The following is a 13,366-nucleotide window of genomic DNA, read 5'->3' on the forward strand; positions in this document are numbered from 1 at the left end:
ATGGATCATGCAGCTAAACATAACAACCTCTTCAAATACTCTTTTAAATTCTCCAATGCTACATCCTACCCAAAGAGTTTTCGATTGCTTCACCATCTGCTGTCAATTATTTGGCTCACATGGATAAATTGATTTCAGATTTTCCAGTAACCAAGTGCATGATGAGGGAAGCATTTCAATCCAAAATTCTGAAATCCCAAGATGAATAGCCGTGGTCCACTTGCACGTTTTAAATTGACGGTTTTCATACCTTCCTCCAGCATGTATCATCAGAGGATATTCCTGTATTTAACTCGGGAACTCTTCCAACGTTGCCCTATGCCTGAGGATTTCAGCTGGTCACTGTGACCTTATACAGTCAGATTTGTGAGAAAAGCTTTCACAATTGGGTTCGAGCTCTGTCTCCAAAAGGATTCCTCCTTGTATACAAAGCTAACAAGTCCTAAATTACTGCAGTTTGTTCAATTGCTTGTGCCACCATGGGATTTACACAGTTCACCAGGCTCCAATAGTTGGGTTTGCGAGACGAAAGAAAAACAAATAACTAGCATTTAGGTAGCACCTTTTATAATCTCAGGATTCAAAGTGCTCAACAAAGTGTAGGCACTGTTGCAATCCATGAAATTCAATTGCCCAATCACACACAGCAAGCAATGAGCTAAATGATCAGGTAATCTTTATTTCAATTATGTTGCATCAAATTTAAATATTGGCCAAATTGGTAGCTTCAAGCATTTACACAGCAGTTACTGTGACTCACTCTGAGATAAGAATGTAACCCATTATTCTTCTAATCATAGACAGAGTTTTATTAGATTCCCTACAGCGTGGAAACAGGCCCTTCGGCCCAACAAGTCTACATCGACCCTCCAAACAGTAACCCACCCAGACCCATTCCCCTCTAACTGGAACATCTAACACTACGGGCAATCTAGCATGGCCAATTCACCTGACCTGCACATCTTTGGGTTGTGGGAGGAAACCGGAGCACTCGGAGGAAACCCACACAGACACGGGGAGAATGTGCAAACTCCGCACAGACAGTCACCCAAGGCTGGAATTGAACCTGAGACCCTGGTGCTGTGAGGTAGCAGTGCTAACTACTGAACCACCGTGCCACCCTATTGGAGGAAAAAATTCAGGACAATTTCTACACGTTCACAAACTTTGTATTGTTTTTTCCCTTCTTTTGTCCTGCCTCTCTTTGTCTCCTGGAAACCTTAGTTTCTGTATTTTAGGATACTCTCACATGATTTCTCAGCTCATGACCTCTGAGAGCCTGCAGCTTTCAATGATTTAATTGTTTTGTGTTTCATTATGCAAGTCTGGAACTGTTCAATACATTGTGTTTGATTGATTAACCCTGGTTGTAGACTCAGAGCAAATGGTGGCACAGTGGTTAGCACTGCTGCCTCACAGCGCTAGAGATCCGGGTTCAATTCCCGCCTCAGGTGACTGACTGTGTGGAGTTTGCACGTTCTCCCCGTGTCTGCATGGGTTTCCTCCGGGTGCTCCGGTTTCCTTCCACAGTCCAAAGATGTGCAGGTCAGGTGAATTGGCTATGCTAAATTGCCCGTAGTGTTATTTAAGGGGTAAATATAGGGGCATGGGTGGGTTGCGCTTCGGCGGGGCAGTGTGGACTTGTTGGGCTGAAGGGCCTGTTTCCACACTGTAAGTAATCTAATCTAATCTAATCAAATGTAACTAGACACCACAGAGGCCAATAGAAACTGTAAGTATAGTGATTATAATGACATCAGCCAAGTGGACCTCCAAATAAGTTTTTGGATTAGTGGTGCTGGAAGAGCACAGCAGTTCAGCCAGCATCTGAGGAGCAGCAAAATCGACGTTTCGGGCAAAAGCCCTTCATAAGAGTCTGATTGATGCTGTTAATCTGGTTCAATCAGGGAGCCCTGGTTGACAAATAAAAAGGGTGAATATCAGAGATACTGATAATCTAGTATTTGACTCTGTGAGACAGCATTAAAGTCAAGGAGTGTGAACCTGTAAATAAAGGGCGAGTTGGTGATGGGATACCTGTCTCTGTGGAGTTACCTCTCTAAGCATCAGTGCAGATGCTTTGCGCTAGTGAAATAGTTTAAATTCCTTGCAAGGAACTAGTTGCATAATTAGAAATTGTACATTACTGTAGGATACATAAACATAAGATGCTATCTTTCAGGGAAGGAAATCTGCTGTCCCCACCTCTTCTGGCACACATGCAACTCCAGACCTACAGCAATGGAGTTGACATTGAAATGGTCTCATTGAATTTTTGACAGTGTACCCCCTAATTTATTATAGGCTTGACACTGGAAGAGGTGATCCCCTGAAGAAGGGTTACACCCGAAACGTCAACTTCTCCACCTCCTGATGCTGCCTGGCTTGCTGTGTTCTTCCAGCCTCCTGCCTGTCCCTCCTGATGCTGCCTGGCTTACTGTGTTCTTCCAGCCTCCTGCCTGTCCCTCCTGATGCTGCCTGGCTTGCTGTGTTCTTCCAGCCTCCTGCCTGTCCCTCCTGATGCTGCCTGGCTTGCTGTGTTCTTCCAGCCTCCTGCCTGTCCCTCCTGATGCTGCCTGGCTTGCTGTGTTCTTCCAGCCTCCTGCCTGTCCCTCCTGATGCTGCCTGGCTTGCTGTGTTCTTCTAGCCTCTTGCCGTCTACCTTGGATTCCAGCATCCGCAGTTTTTTGTCTCTGATCTGGTGTAGAAGGCAGCCAGAATACAAGCATCACGGCTGGTAGGGTGATTCAATGCAACTCCAATTCTGTCAGTTGACTAGACCCAAAGATATCAGCCTCATCCAACAAGATGAGGCAGTCAAAATTGGGATCCACTGGTTTGAAATATGGGCATTGTGGTGCAAGATGACAACACAAGTGATTACCAGCAGCATTCAATGCTTTCACTGTGCCAGATCTGGTCACTCAGAGTGACCCTGAAATATAAGATCACCCCTTGAAATTAACTCGAGGAGATCACCTAGACTAAAGGAGAAACCAAGAAATTGAAAAAAAGGAAGGAGACATGTGCAAATGATCCACTTTCTTGGTCAAGTAAACACCATTGACCCAGCGGCAGAAGATGATGAGCTTGACCAGGATTATTTGTCAGTGATCTTGAAAGAAAACATGTTTGGGCTAATTTCTTTCTGAATTCAGGAACAGCTGTTATAGTGCTGGCTATAATTTAGAATGGCTTCATACTGTACACCTAGGACAGTCAAAACTCAAGATCCAGAATCTGGGAGGCTATATCATTTCAGTTCAAGGAGGTTTGGAAGCAACATGTACAATGGTAAAGTTATTAAGGAGCCAATTGACGTCTTTCAGATTTAGAACAAATTCTTGGTGAGTCGGCATGCTAGTGTCCAACAAGGTCTTCTACACTAACTACAAGTCATTCCAAACCAGGTGAAAGAGATGCTACATCAGCATATCTACTGCATTCCACGCAGCAAGGAATTACCTCAGCCTCTCCAGAAACATGAGCATAAGTCTAAGGAAAATTCTCCACAGCATTTTTCAGCCCATTGAAGATACAGACCGAGAAGACTGGATGATTCTTTGTGAAGTAGTTTCCCAGCTTTTCCAAGAACTATGGCCCTCCACCTCCAGCCATGTTAGAAAACGATACACCATCTCACTTCAGAGAATCTTAACCAGGAGACACCCTACAGCATTAAACTGATAACCCATTACCACATGCCCATTTCATCATTTCAGGGAGAAAATCCAATAGTGGCCCACCCTTCAGTTACTGATGCAGTTTACCAAGGTCTCCTGATGTTCTTTCAGACCTGCGTAAGCAGAATTCTTCACTGTCTCCCCTGGTGATGCCAGTTTATGTGATCAACAGTGTTAAAACAGAGTCTAGATTAGAGTGGTGCTGGAAAAGCACAGCAGGTCAGGCAGCATCTGAGGAGCAGGAAAATTGACGTTTTGGGCAAAGGTCCTTTATCAGACTCTGATTTCCAGCATCTGCAGTCTTCACTTTTGCCCAGTGTTAAATCAGAGGTATTTGAAGTGGCTATTGAAGATATAAGTTACAGCATTTTTCTCTTTAGAAAGTGGTCACAATGACCTTTCAACAGGCTATAAAACAGAGGGAGGCAGATGAGGTTGTACAGGATTGCAGAGAACCTGAAGGTGCACAATGTCCTTCACCAGTATTGAAGCGTGTGAATGACAGCCCAGATTATGTACCTTCATCTAATATTACCAATATACTGTCAGAAAATGAAGTATTTAACTTTGAAGTTCTTCTTAAATGGTCTTTTCACCCAGTGTGCTTTGCAGTAACTACAGACATGGTCTCAGTCATCCTTAACAGAGTGAATTTCCCAGTGTAAGAAGCAGGCTCTGGGGAGTAGGGAGGTGAGTTACTTACCGCAGTATTCCTAGCCTCTGACCTGCTTTCGTAGCCACTGTATTTATGTGGCAAGTCCAGTTGAGTTTCTGGTCAAGGGTAACCCCCAGGATGTTGACAGTGAGGATTAAGTGTTGGTAACATCCTTGAATATCAAGGGGCAGTGGTTAGATTGTCTCTTACTGATGATGGTCGTAACCTGGCATTTGTGTGGCACAAACTTTGATTGCTACTTGTCAACCCAAACCTGGATATTGTTCAGGTTTTGTTGCATTTGAACATGGACTGCTTCAGTAGCTGAGGAGTCATGAATGGTGCTGAACATTGTGCAATCATCTGGGGGCGATGTAGAGATAGATTTTAATGAATACACAGATGAGCTCTGAGCTTTGCTATGATGCAGCTAGGACCTCAGTAGTCATGAGATAGGACTCTGCTCAAAGGTTGGAGCTCTGCAGCCTGACCATCATGTACACATTGTTAATAACATTGCAAAAAAACAACCTAGACGTCTGGTCTGAGCTTGTGTTAAGAAGAACCCTGGTAATACCTGATAACCATTGACCAGAAACTCAACTAGTCTCATAAATCCTAATTACAAAAGCTGATCAGAGGTTAGGAATCATGTATCGAGTAACTCACCTCCTGAATTCCCCAAAGCCTGTCCACCTCTACAAGGCACAAATCGGGAGTGCGATAGAAAACTCCCCACTTGCCTGAATGCAGTTTCATCAATACTCAAGAAGATCGACACTACAGAAGACATTACAGCCTGCTCGATCGGCACCACATCCCCAAAATTCACTCCTTCCACACCTGACACTCAGTAGCAACACTGTGTGTACTATCATCAAGATGCACTGCAGAAGTTTGCCAAGGCTCCTTTGACAGCACCTTCCAACTCATAATTCTTGCCATCTAGAAGGACAAGGACAGCAGATACATGTGGAACACCAACACTTGCAACTTTCCCCTCCCAGTCACACACACTACCCTGATTTGGAAATGTATCACAGTTCCTTTTCTGTCGCTAGGTCAAAATCCTGGAAATCCCACCCTCATGGGGTTTACGTACAACACATGGAATTGTTCAAATGGACAAAATGGCAGTTCACCACCATCTTCTCAAGGGTATTTAGGAATGGGCAATAAATGCTGGCCCAGCTAATATTGCTCACATTCCTTGAATGAATAAAGAACATAAGGACATAAGAAATAGGAGCAGAAATAAACCATTCAGCCCCTCAAGGCTGCCCTACCATTCTATAATGTCATGACTGATCTGTGCCAAGCCACTGCTCCTCTTTCAGAGCCCTCAAATCCTCTATATTAAATAAAAAATCTATCTACCCATTCTTTAAATACTTTCAGTGATCTAACCTCCACAAGGGATAGTGGAATCCAGATATTCACTGCCCCCGAGGGAAGAAACGTTCACATCTCAGTTGTAAATGAGTATGTGTTATTCTTTCACAATGATAAATGCAGAGCAGCCATGAAGGTTTTCTGGTATTGTGTAACTTTAGCCATGTTTAGAAGCTATTGCACAAACTCAGTAAACTGTGCAGAATATATCCGTTCCAATGTAGTTGCAGTCCCCTCCTTTCTCTCTATTGGATTATTATAACTGACTGGGCTTGAACAGCATTTGATTCAGTGCATTTGGTAGGTATGTGGATTCTGACTGACTGCAGTGGATTTTAAACTCGTATCTGGCAAAGGATAAAAAGACCTTTTAGCAAATAAAAGTAAGTTGAGAATTGTTGTTTTCAACAAATATATTATTCCAGCAAAACTGTTCATAAAATGGCTCTGTCTACACATCAGCATATATTTGGCATATCTAGTCATTTGCCATTAGTTCCACAATTTTATTTTGAATCACCCAAGAAGTGATTTTGTTTTTTAATTACGTTGCCTCTACTTTAGTGAAATCTTTATTTCTAAAGCAGAGACAGATTGCTGATTTTCTTCCATTATGCTCATGACCATGAAAGGCCACCACACTGGGCTTGTAATTGAAGAAGAAAGTTTCAATACTGCTACTTTTGCAGCATGCTGATTGTCATCCACAGCATATGACGATTGTTAAATTATCGGAGCCTTCTTGCTGACAGGCAGAACTGGACACAGAACATCGTGGCAAAACCCTGCAGGGAAGCTAATTGCTGCTCTGTTCCAACCATTAGTTTTCTTCATTCGTTCACAGGATGTGGCTGTCTCTGGGTAGGCCAACATTTGTTGCCCATCCCTCATTGCCCAGGGGACATTTAAGGGACAACCACATTTCTGTGGGCCTGGCTTCACAGGCAGACCAGAACAAACTATATTCAATGAGCGTTAGAAGACCAAACTGTTCCAACATATCAGTCACAAAGTGTGGTGCTAAACCAGTTTGAATCGAACCCAATGAGCACTTAGCATTTCTGAAACCAGAACTTACGATTTCCAATTACCCAACAGTCCGTGAGGTAGACTTTACCACCAACGCTTCCAACATCAGGTCTTGAATACAAAATTCACAGTTGACATTCCTGTGCAATATTAAGGGTGCTGCACTATCAGAGATCAGTCTTTTGAATTGAGGCCCAGTCTGCCCTCTCAGATGGATGTAAAATATCCCATGGCACTATTTCAAAGGGAGTTAGCCCCAGTTTCCGGGCCCACTTGGGGTTTGATTAAAAAGGAGTTAGAATGGTCCTGCTGAGTTCAGGTTTCCCTCACTCAACCCCTTTCCTATACCAGCACAAACACATTGCTAAAAAGACATGAAGAAATAGTTATCTATTGATCAACTAGTGCTAAAAAAGAATGGATTATTCCACTGTTTAATGTTGGTGTTGAAGGAGATTGCTGTGCACAAATTAGCTGCTACATTTCCAGCATGACAAAGTGACTAAACTTTGAAATAATTCTTCATTGTCTGTCGAGATCTTTTGGATGTCCTGTGGTCATGAGAAGTGCACTATAAGTACAAGTCTTGCTTCCTTTTCTTTGTTGTCACAGAGAGAACAGATAGGAGCTGACACTTGGATCAATTGCTGCAAGTGCCTTTCACTCCAAAACGTCAACACACTGCCATGGCAAGCACTCACATTAGATTTGCTATCCCATATTCACGGTGGGGAGTAATGATTTTAGCGAGCAAAGGTTGGAAAATTGGAGCTAGAGTGTTGAAAGCACTGAGTCTTGTCTACATTCACTTTACTGTCAGCTTCTTGGCTGGATCTCCGCATTTGCAGGCTGTTGGAATGAGCCCAACTTTATTGACTTTGCTTCTTCTGCTGTTTCTTTCACAATATTGATATCCTTGTGGGTCACAATCCCAATGCCAGTCTGAGGTCACCATGAAGGTCTTGGCTTCTCAACCTTACCTCTTGCCGAAGATATAGTGACCCTCAGGTTAAACTCACCACCAGTCATCTCTCTCTAGTGGGACTGTGGCAGTTTTAACTTCTGTGCCACATTGCCAACAGCGGTGACTACACTACACTAAAATACTTCTTTGGCTGTAAAACATCTTTGGACCTTCTCAGTTGTGAAAGATCCTTTGTAAGTGCAATTTCTTTTTGTTAATTCAAGGAATCTGGGTGACTAGCTCGGCCATTTATAGTCCATCCCAAAGTGTCCTGGAGAAGGTCATACTGAGCTGGCTTCTTGAACCCTTGCACTCTATTTGGTTTTGGCACACCCTCAGTGCTGATAGTGAGAAGTTGCAAGATTTCGACCCAATGACACAAGGAACAGCAATATCTTTTTCAAGTCAGGATACTGACTGGCCTAAGAGAGGATAGTGCAGTGGTGCTGTTCCCATATGTGTTTCATCCTCTGCTTGCAAGATTGGTGGACCTTGCTAAGGAACCTTGGTGAATTTCTGCAGTGCATCTTGTAGATAATACACACTGCTGCTACTGAGCGTCGGTGGTGCGAGTGTAAATCTGTGGATGTGCTCGTAAGTCAAGCGAGCTGTCTGGTCCTGGATGTTGTTGAGGCTTCTTTATCACACCCAATCAAGCGGAATAATCAACATTAATAAACCTCACTCTGATCATAGCCCCATTTGGCAGAACGCTAGGAAAAGGAGAAAGTGAGGACTACAGATGCTGTAGAATCAGTCGAAAAGTGTGGTGCTGGAAAAACGCAGCTGGTCAGCCAACATCTGAGAAGCAGGAGAATTGACATTTCGAGCATATACTCTTCATCAGGAATGAGGGGGTGGCCCTAAGGGGTTGAGAGATAACTAGGAGGGGGGTGGGGCTGGGAGGAAGGTAGCTGGGAATGCGATAGGTAGATGGAGGTGGGGGTGAAGGTCACAGGTCAGAGAGGAGGGTGGAGCGATTGGGGGGGAAGGAAGATAGACAGTTAGGACTGTTCAAGAGGGTGTGGTCCTACTTGTCCATCTTCCACTCCGCCCATTTGAACTGTCCTACCTGTCCATCTTCCTTCCCACCTATCTGCTCCACCCTCCTCTCCAACCTACCTCCACCCCCTATCTATCACACTGACAGCTACCTTCCTCCCATTTATCTCCCAGAACATTAGGAAAAGCCAACATATGGGGAAGAAATCCAACCTGACCATGGATATTCTTGGAAAAGGTGAAGCTAAAATGCAGCACTTAGTCACTGTCAATATAGACAGCAAGAAAAATAAAAACAAGCAAAAGTTGACCAAATTGTTCAAAACAATTGATTGCTCAAAATAGCCTGAAACATTGGCTCTTTGCACAATTTGCAAATCATGGAGAATCTGACATTTCTCACACAGTAATGCAAGCAGATATATAAAAAAACAAACAGTTCTCATATACCTTACATTCAGCAATCTAAAATTCCCTAAAGTGGTTCACAGACAATAAATTCCTTTTCAAATATATCCATAGTGATGTCTAGAAGGAATCTGGATAAATAATTGAAAAAAAAATTATAAGGTTTTGGGAAAGAAGGATGAAAAGTTCGGGGACATTAAATTTAAGCTTTTAGGCAAGAGATAAAGGGTGCTCATTTCCAGGAACCCGTTATCCAGGGTTTGAGTGAAAGCAGAGATGGTAAATGGTTTCAAAAGGAAAATGAATGGATACTTTAGGGGATTACAGAGACAGGGTCTCAGTGAGACTGATTGGATTATTCTACAGAAGGTCAGCATGAACCAATTGGGGAGAATGGTCTCCTTCTGTGTCATAATGACATCTGGGGCTATATTGCTACTAATGAAGCAGGTGTTGCAAGTCTCAAAATTTCCCAACTCAACAAACTCACCTCAGTTTAAATGGCAAGATTAGATTGGACAGGAGTGGGGGGCATCAATTTACACTACCCTCCACCCACCCATATGTCCCCTTATACCCAAATGCAATTACTATGCCCTCATATTCCCTATACACGCCATTCCTTTCATGTGCCATTCTACACTCTCTCATACCCCCATTCCAGATCTATAGCCACTCAGTATCCACCATGAGCAGACAGTAGGAGTCATGTTTTTTACATGAATCCCTGCAGTGCAGAAAGAGGCCATTCAGCCCATCAAGTATGTACTCACCCTCCAAAGAGCATCCCATCCAGTCCAACCTACCCCTATAACCCCACATTAACCATGGCCAATCCATTTAACCTGCACATCTTTGGACTGCGGGAGGAAACCGGAGGACCCGGAGGAAACTCACACAGACATGGGGAGAATGTGCAAACTCCACACAGACAGTCGCCTGAGGCTAGAATCGAACCCTGATCCCTGGCGCAGTGAGGCTTAACCAATGAGCCCCTGTGGCACCCATTGGGGAGATAAAACAGATTTTGACTATCTAATATAGATCTCATTCACAGACACACAACAGTAAAGCAAAACAGTTTAAGAAACCTGTTCAGAGGTTTCAATTCTCCTAACCTAGTAACTGTCTTAACAAAAAACAAATAAGCTTTATTCCGATCCCAAATCACAGACAGCTGATCCTTTAATAGTCCTAATAAATTGTCAATCATTCTATTGTGCTGCCACAATTGTATATTTTAAGAAACAAATACTTCCGAGTGAAATAACAGCTCTTCAGCCATTGGAAAGTGTCAAATAAGTCCTCTATTAAAACTGTTATGGACTAGGACAGGCTATAACATTTCCTTATTTTAAAGGTAGATGTGAAGTGGATATTCCAGGTGTGATGCAGCTGGTCAAACCACTTGACTTTAAGAAAAACACAATTTGTTTAAAAACTACAGTTGAAACATGAACAAAAGAAAACGGAATTTAGAATAACTTAACTGCTGGAAAACTTCACCGACCCAACACAGCAACTTAACTAACAGTTCCAATACAGCAACACCCCATAAACACACCCCTTGGCAAAAAGGTAAATTCAAACACAGCTTCTTACAGGCAAGAGGGAGCAACTTCCAAAGAGATTTCGAGAGAAAGGCAGTCTTGTGACTGCCACAGCTAAACCAAACCAGAAAAACCTGAACTGGAAGAACTGGCCACTGTTAAACTAGATACTTCAGTGCCTCTGCCATAACATCGTCCCTTGTAAAACAAGGACAAAATAGCTTTTTTTAAAGTGACAGCATTGTCACAAAACTCAAAACTAAAATTAAAATAGATTACAATATGTGTGCTTTATATGTATATTCTAATATTTATATTGGATTCTTGAATTTTAAACCAGTGACATGTGTATTTTCTGTCTGAAGGGGTTTAATGTCTGACTGGTAATTATTTCTGTAAGCATGATTTATTTTCATATACAGCAACAGAAAGCACCTCCTGGAAGGGAGTGAGTTGTTGTACGCATTGGGAGATTTTATTAGTAAACAAAATGCTGTACTGGCCACACTGAAATTGTTCATACTGTTAAGGGTGTGGAGGTGTATGGACAAAGTCAAAAGTCACACGACACCAGGTTATGGTCCAATAGGTTTATTTAAAATCACAAACTTTTGAAGCACTGCTCCTTCGTCCGACTGACACACCGAAAACTTGTGATTTTAAATATACCAGTTGAACTATAACCTAGTGTTGTACGAGTTCAGATTTTGTCTACTTCAGTCCAACACTAGCATCTCCACATCTAGGCTATGTGGTTTGGTTATGGTAAAAATAAATAGTGCGGTGCATTAATCTTTCAGGTAGAAGATTCTGGAACACATTTTTGGGCATGGGGAAACAACTTAGAAGAAAACTTTGTCATTTCAGTTGCAATGATTTTTTTTTCTTAAGTCCTTGATGAAGCTGTTTGTGCAAAACGTGCTCCTGAGAAAGGGACATCATTTAGGATTTTTGAGAAATCAGTTACCCCATTGGAAGGAGTTAGTTGAAAGGTCCCAGACCAGAAGTGCTTTGTTACAATCCCGAAGGTGTTGTATGAAGCTGAGAAAGTATAAGATGAGCTTTAAGGAGGCTCCAAGACGAAGTTGTCAGATTCTTAAGTCAGGGAATTGAAGTCATAATTAAATTAAGCTGCATAGATGTGAAAGAGCAGGCAATTCTCACTGGTATGAGTTTTGTAAAGGAATGCTTTTGGGATTAATGGATTATACTTTACCATGTGTTTCAATCTCTTTAAATTGGTGTTGAATGTAAATAATTTGGTTTATTCTATTTTGAATTTCATTTCTTGTGTAAAATAATTTTTTATTGTCTTCTTTAAAAGCATATCTGCAGCAGAATGTACTTACGTTTCAATGAAAGATAACCTTGTTAAAACTAGAAGAAACAAATGTGATCTATTAAGGCCGATTTGACACTGGGATTTGACTTGTCCAGTAAATAACACATGCTGGGATCATGTCAATTATTTTTATAATCTACACCAGATGGCCTGTTCATGAAAACAACCCAAGAGATAGTTTTTAAGCACTGGCAGCTTAAGACTTTTTTTATCTCATGTTTAAAGGGCAGAGGGTTTAAAAACTTCAGATCATGAAACTTTGTGAACATTTCTTGCCCTTTAATTGCATTTATAACTCATTCAAAACTCATGACTCTAATGCTGTGGGTTAAGGTTTTTGCAAAAGCCAAAACAGAACCCGTTTTAACTCAGTATTAAGTTTGAATGACCATGCTGAGTTTGGGTTGTTCAACTGCGTGAATTAAGCCCTACCACTCTATCCCCGCTGATAAAGGTTGGACATGTCAAAATGGGGTGGGGGGGGGGGGGGGGGTGGCACAGCACTTCTACATTTGCATCCAATTTGCAATTTTAGGATCTTTTCAATTCTGTAAATATCTAGCTGTATCATTCTAAATGGGAATAGGTTATAGCTCTTTCAGAAAGCTGTCATTAGTGATAATGGATTGAGAAAAAAATCTCTCTTCCGTACCGCAATGCCTTGGCATTCTATCAGTTAATAATTATTTTTATCATAAGGGGGAATGCAGCATTTAGAGTAATGCGATCGGTTTCATCTCTATTTGCTTTCAGAGTGTCTGTTGAAGGAATACTTCTAGACTTTAATAAATATTTCGTGGTCTGTTTTCAAGAAACAAACTATTCATGATATTGTTGTAAAATTCCATTTTTTCCCGTAGTGGTCATGTATCATATCAATTGTAGCGGAGTTCTTGTAAATGGTTAATCTTCTTGGACTATTACTGGAATATTTTTCATCCTTCATACCCTTTCTGATATAAAATAGATAAATCACTCAAGTTGCTTTTCTTTAGTTTCAAGATATTATGCAGCCAAGTGGCTGACTCTATCCCTGTCTCTGGCATCAGTATGAGATTACATCTCAACTGATGTTGGTGTCATTTTTTTGTCTCTGAGCTCATCATCTGACTCACACCATCGCTAAAACTAAATATTTCCACTTCTATACTGCAGCTGAATCTTCAACACCCCAACTGGGGCTGAAACCCTCTTTCATACCTTTGCTGCATCTCAAATTGATGATTCCTGTCCACTCATACAGTCATTGAGTCATGGAGATGTAAAGCATGTAGACATTTGTGGGCGGCACGGTGGCACAGTGGTTAGTACTGCTGCCTCACAGCGCCTGAGACCTGGGTT

Source organism: Chiloscyllium plagiosum, unplaced genomic scaffold (genome assembly GCF_037043375.1).
Source record: "Chiloscyllium plagiosum isolate Xiang-an unplaced genomic scaffold, Cpla_swu_hap1 HiC_scaffold_30, whole genome shotgun sequence".
Taxonomy (NCBI): domain Eukaryota; kingdom Metazoa; phylum Chordata; class Chondrichthyes; order Orectolobiformes; family Hemiscylliidae; genus Chiloscyllium; species Chiloscyllium plagiosum.